The sequence below is a fragment of the Mustela erminea genome, chromosome 11 (genome assembly GCF_009829155.1).
Source record: "Mustela erminea isolate mMusErm1 chromosome 11, mMusErm1.Pri, whole genome shotgun sequence".
In the NCBI taxonomy this organism is placed as follows: Eukaryota; Metazoa; Chordata; class Mammalia; order Carnivora; family Mustelidae; genus Mustela; species Mustela erminea.
The window spans coordinates 65,143,550-65,150,164 of record NC_045624.1 but is presented as its reverse complement, the minus strand read 5'-3'; the positions used below and the strand labels follow the sequence as shown (position 1 = coordinate 65,150,164).

Sequence of the window (6,615 nt, the reverse complement as noted above, 5' to 3'; positions counted from 1 at the left end):
TCCAGTGCTTGGTCAAGGTTGTGAGGGGCACCTTTATCTGGAGTTCTTGGGGCCCCACTTTTTGCACCTTTCCCATCTCAAGTACCTTTCTCTTTAAACTGTAGTCTCTTGGGACGGCTGGGTGGCTCAGTTGGTTAAGCAGCTGCCTTCGGCTCAGGTCATGATCCCAGCGTCCTGGGATCGAGTCCCACATCGGGCTCCTTGCCCTGCAGGGAGCCTGTTTCTCCCTCTGACTCTGCTTTCCACTGTGTCTGCCTGTGCTCGCTCTCGCTCGCTCTCTCTCTGACAAATAAATAAATAAAATCTTTAAAAAAAAAAAATAAACTGTAGTCTCTTAAGCAACCCTGAATTTCAAACTTTGTCTCCTCTGACTGAGACAAGCACTTTATGTACTTCAGAAAGTGCCCTAGATAGAAATATGGGGTCAACATGAAGCTCACTCTACATGTTTCCCTTCTGTCAAGGATCACAGCCCTGTATAGTTTGTTGTCTAGTGCTTGACAGCAATTGGCTCATATATTTTATACAGTTTCACAGTTTGGAATGAGAATATTTCCCATACCAGTCATTCAATCATGTCCAGAGTTAGAGAATTCATACTAGAATTTTAATCTCAACTCTAAATCTCAAGTTTCTTTATTGTTCCTTGAGATTAACAAGATACTCTTTTAATCAGAAGTAATTCTTTGTAACATGAAGATAAAATTGTAGTTGCCTTCTCTAGAAAATACTAGAGAGGAACATTTCTAATAGGTCTACCTTCTTATCCTATTCCCCAAGGCCTTTTAAATGCTGGCTAATAAGAGTATATAAATGATGTCTCCTCTCTACCAATTATAGTAATAGCTATCTTATAATGTATACTTTCTCTTGCCAGGGACAGTACCAATAGATATAGATAGGCTTTATTTTACTTTATGCTCACAGCAGTTCTACTTTCCTTGTTTTATTTATAAGGGAACTGAAGCTCTAAGAGGTTAAGGAACTTGGTCAAGTTTTCAGAGTTAGTGAAGTGACAGAGCTGAAACAAAGGCTTAAGTTTTTCTGACTCTGAAACCTTAAATGTATATCAGTCAGAGCAGACTAATTGATATTCCTCACAGCCCCAAGATCTCAGTTTATGAAAGTATTCTCATTCCCAACATTCCAGGGTAGGTTGTCGGAAATGTCTGCCTCACACAATCTTTCCCTCATGTGGCCCCACCATTCCCATGAAGACTTGGAGTTGTCTGTTTTCTACTTCATCAGAAGACAAAAAAAGAGAATATAGAGGCTCAAGCTGAAAGCTTTTCAGACTGGTAAAGTGGAGATCATCATTTGTGATCACTTTCAGTTAGGCAGAAGTCAGTTGTAGAATCCATCATGAGGCCAGGAAATATAGTATGGCTAGGTCCTCAGGGAAAAAGGAGAATGGGTTTTGGTGAATGACTAGCTAGTCCTATCATACCACATTAAGCCAGATTCTCCTCTAAGTTGCTTATTGGAAAGCATTTATACACTTTGCTCTAAATGCAGTTTTTCTAATATGTGAGCTGTAAGAAGCAGAACAAATGAACATAGGGGAGAAAAAGAGAAAGGCAAACCAAGAAACAGACTCTTAACTATAGAGAACAAACTGTTAGTTACTGGAGACGAAGTGGGTAGGGGTGGGGACAGGGTTGAGGGTGGAGTATGGGTTAAACAGATGACAGGTGATAAGTTGGGTGTTGGATGTAAGTGATGAATCACTAAACTCTATGCGTGAAACTAATATCATACCATATGTTAACTAGCTGGAATTTAAGTAGGAACTTGAGAAAAAAATAAAATACAATACTTCTATCTCCAAAAAAATAAATAATAAACAAACAAACAAATAAATAAAGGCAGTTTTTCTAGGGTGGGACTTGGTTTAGTATCACACATTATCCTTGAGATTAGTGAAAGTTAACATAATCATGTCCTGAGAAGATTACGATCTTCTATTCTTGTACCATATTGTCCCTCAGAGGGGCAATAATAATCATCCATATCCCCAGTTTTAAGCAATACACTTTTATTCTACTTTTTTGATGTTTTAATCTATGGATGGTATCTACATTATTTTAATTAGGGCACTAACTTGCTCTCCCGTCATTCCCTCCTGTCATGCCACTTAGACCTGGGCTACTGAGGAGTCAATGCCTTGTTTTCTTGGCCTTTCTCCTGTCCATGTATCAGGCTTTCAGCATAGTGTCTTCCCTTGAAAGCTCAGAGAGTATAAACACAGAATGGGTGTCAGGAACTTTCTGACTGTCCTGAAAGCAGTATCAGTGATCATTAATAGACAAAAAATAATCACCATTGCCTTTTGGGCTTTTGGCTAAGATCAAGTATAGTATTTGTCCTTATCAGTTTAATACCTGACACGTCCTCTATCATAGGACAATATACTGAATGGATTTTTGGAGCAGGGAGTTGGAATAGGAGCTTGCTCTGTACACTCCATGCATCAACCTAGTGTCATTATACTTCTAGGAAAGGTGCAAACTCTAAGGGTTCAAAATCACAGGTTTGAGGAAGATACTTCCAGAAAGGGCTGTACTGGTTCCTTTGGGAAATGGGGGCAATACCTGGCAATACATGGGATACCCAAGAGTTAACAACAACAACAAAAAGAGGCAAATCAGCAAAGTACTTTGGTCAGGTTGCTTTGTTCAGCCCACCTTTCTTTTGATTTGAATGTATCTATACCATCTGTTTCATTGCAGTGTTTGAGAAAATTCCCTGAATGTCATTCCTACTGCCCTTGCCTGAAGCCTGGACTTCTTTTGCCCTCCTAATGACAACACATTTAAAATTTCCCTGTCGTTAATATCTTTCTTCCTCTTCATCCTACAGAGGATGGATGGCCATTGTCTTTTGAAAGTGCAGTTCACATTAGGTCTTGCTCCTCCTCAGACACCTTTGTTACCAGTGGCACCTCTCCATCTCTGAATCATGGCCCTGCTTTACATATCTGTTTCTCTGGGTTCTTGCTCATATACCTTCAGATCCAGTCCAGGTGGTGCCACTGGTGTTCCCAGAATTTGTTCCATGCTGTCCCACATTCATGTTCTTATGAATGGAGTTCCCAGGATCCAATACCTTCTCATTCTCATTTCTCCTTCTCAAAATCATACCCAGTTTTCAGGGACCAAGTAAAAACTGATCTGTTATGAAGTCTGCATCCATGTTTCAGGTTAAATAAGTCTGTCTCCTGCTTGTGCTTGTGCAGCACTTCGTACTAGTCCCAGTCTGCTTTGTGTTTCATCTTCTTAGCTTGGCCACAGCTCTTAGGGACTAGTTGTTTTTGTGAGCCTTCCTGTCCACCTCATGCAGTGTCCAGCATCATACTTTGTTTAGCAAAGATGCTCAGAAATGCCTATTGGGCAAAATTAAAAGTACGATGTGACATCAACTGCACAAAGATCTTTTCCTTAAATTAATCTGGAAAATAAAAATAGACTATTCTCAAAATGATTAGATAACATACTTGAGATAAACTATTTAGTACAACCTTAAAGTCCATTTAAATGTTCTTCTTCTTCTTCTTTTATTTTTTTTTAGAAGAAACAATTCCTTCAAATAGCTGATTTTGAAATAGATCTATAGGACATTTTAATGGTCTGCATTTAAAAAAAATAATCTTAAATGCCCTTACTTAGGTAGGCAGGAAGTTTGGAATTATCCCTATAAGATGTATTCTGATTTCCAGTTTCCAAAAGGGCATCTGAAATAATAGGTATTGCGCGTGCCTGGGATGGTGCTCTCTAGGTGGCTTCTTGAGCAATATCCTAGATACAGTTTTGCATCCAGAGTGACTTTGCCCAGGAGAACCATAGCTTTTGTTGAAAAGCACAACTGCTGGTGCGGCAGGGCAATTGGAATGGGTGGTATATGAGAGAGATCCTTCAGAGAAAATGTGTATCTTCATCAAAATTCTAACTGCGTTGAAACTGTCATTTAAAGAGTTAACATCTGTGAAGAATAAAAAATGCTATGGAGAGCTTTCAGGCAAAGCATGGGGAGACTGATAAAATTATCAGTGAATTAAATTCAGACAGATGGCTTTGAAAAGGAATGAAGTACACAAACCTTATGGAGAGTATAATGACTCTCACTCTGACAGGAGCTTTGTCAACAGGGTAAGCGGGTTTTTGTTTTGTTTTTCGCTTTTTTGGCTTTTTAAATATGGATTTTAAAGCATTTGGAAGTCAGGTTCTTCTCCTTTTCTGAAGGTGTTATTTAGTACTCAAACAACAAAAAGAGCAATTGCTTGTAAACCCACCTGGACAGCATCCGACTCTGAACCTCTGGGTGTAGGTACACAGCACGGTAGGAGGCATATGGTAGGCATCACGCGTGCTGCTGCTTCTCCCTGTCCTCACATTCACTGCCCACTTTTCAATAGGTCCTTGGCAGTTAAAATATTTCTACAGAACAGAGGCCAGTCCCTAGCTCTGCTTACAGCAGCAGGATAGCAAGGGAAGCTTTCAGTCATTAAACACACATGTATAGAATAAAGACACAAATAGACTGAGTTTTGCTTTTTAAAATTTCAATTCTTGCCATTCTTTTTGGTCATATTTTTAAAAATAGCTCTTAGAAAGAGTATCTCATTTGAGACGATCATCTTCCATTTAGACAGAACTGGTGAGAATATAATACATTATTCCTCTCTCAGGATTCCTTTTTCCTTGTGGTTTTATTTTATTTTCACTTATTTGGCTCCAGGGGCCCCCTCTTTTAGGTGACAGGCCCCAGCATATTCACGCTTGGATGCGGATGGCCAGGCTGCTTCTTAGCAATGGACTTTGTCTTTGTTCCAGACCAGATGTTCTGTTTCTCCCTGGTAACAGTTTGCATTGTGGTACCTTATTATACGGCGCTCTCTGAAACTGGTGCCAGGGTAGCCTCCGAATCAGCCAAGAGCAGCGTTGAATCAATGAGACAGCTGGCGGCCTCCCTAGGGAGGGAACGTTTTTACCTTTTTGATTCATGCAGTCTCCGCTAGTTCAGATCCAGGATGCCATGAATGATTTTTCTTAGCGACAGGTGAGAACAAAAAAGCTTTGTAAACCTAATTCAATAGAAGCTGGAGACTCGGTGTGCTATTGATTAAAAGGAGAAGACGATGAAGAGGAAGTGTACACACAGTCCAGTTGCATTTTCCCCATAATCGACTTCTGTGCTTCTGCCTGTGTTGGAGTTGTCAGGTTTGTGGGGAGGAGAAGCTTGAAAATCAGGAGTATTGTGGCTATTGACCTAGGGTTAGGATTTTAATCATGTCTGTAAGATTGCATGTTATCTACAAAATGAGAAGTTTACTCCTTTTCCATTTTTTAGCTATAAAATTCACTGATCTATTGTTAACTTCACTAAAATCTTGAGGTTACTTTAATGGGCTTGTTCACACCATCCAGGCTTTAATGTTTGGGATGTGCTGATTTATTAAGGCTATGGATTTGGGTAAAAATCATCCACATTTACACTCAAGCAAAAGATTACAACTCGGTTTGAGTTCTCGCCCTAGGTCCTACGTGTCAGCACACTTCTTGAGTGAGCAAGAACCGTAGTCCTGCACTGCCTTGTGTCCCCCTGATCTTTAAAGCAGGCCAGTTCTTGAGCCATTGTACTCAGAGGACCATTAGATGAGGTGGCCTAGTACATGAGAGCTCTAATCCTGGTGTGACTGAGAGGAAAAAATGTGACGGTAACAAAAGCCAGGGACCCTGCAGTGTATCATCCCCATCAATCATGGCAGACATATCGGCAACATGATGGAGGACATCCAACCACTGACCTTGGTGGGTCAGCCTTTGTCACATAAGTAACAGAACAAGTCAAAGCAGTGGGTCTACCTACCATCAAATAGGAGTGATAAGCCGTGACTGCAGCAGAGGGAAAACGAACATTAGTGTGACATGTTGTCTGTATTTCTGAGCCAGCGGGAGCAGGTACTTTATTGTTTAACCATTGAATAGGATTGGCTATTTCACGAAGGGGGAAAATCAATGTTCTCAAGATGTGCTTGTAGCATTTAAGTTTTTCTCTTAACTAAGATATTACTTAGAGAGTAGTGAGTCTGTAGGGTAGATATTTTTATAGGCTAAAAATATGATAAAATATAAAAAATGTAAAAAATTATAAAAAATATTATAATATTATAACATAGATTTCTTTACTTTAAACCTGAGTATTGGCTCATATACATGCAGTTTAGCATTAAGTTTGTGACAGATGGTTTGGCTTGGGGATAGACATAAATTAGTCCAGGATTTCTGGTGATTTTCCCTTGATGGTCTTAGAATTTATCTCTCAGTCTCCTAAAGCGTCACAGTTATAAATGACCTATCCCAGATCCCTTCTCTGAGTTTAAATATTACTTGATTGGTCATAGAAAGTAAGGATAAATTCTTAATAATGAGCAACAGGACCTGTGGAGGGCGTGGTGTCTACTGAAGATAAAAGAAACAGAGAAAAGATGATGATCCACTTGCTTTTCCGAGGAAAGTGAGGTTGGAATAGATTGAAGCAAGAGCTACCCATTTATTTTCCAGGTGGCTTTATGCCCTGTTGTAAGGAATTTGGTCAACTTTATTGTTGAGAACCACA

General features: G+C 39.7%; 1 non-coding gene across 1 annotated transcript; it reads left to right on the top strand.

Annotated features, from left to right (window-relative positions):
• Positions 1-2,321: 2,321 nt before the first annotated feature.
• LOC116569781 lies at positions 2,322-2,512 on the top strand. Its single transcript, XR_004277201.1, has one exon. It is a non-coding gene; the product is annotated as a U2 spliceosomal RNA (small nuclear RNA).
• Positions 2,513-6,615: the final 4,103 nt, after the last annotated feature.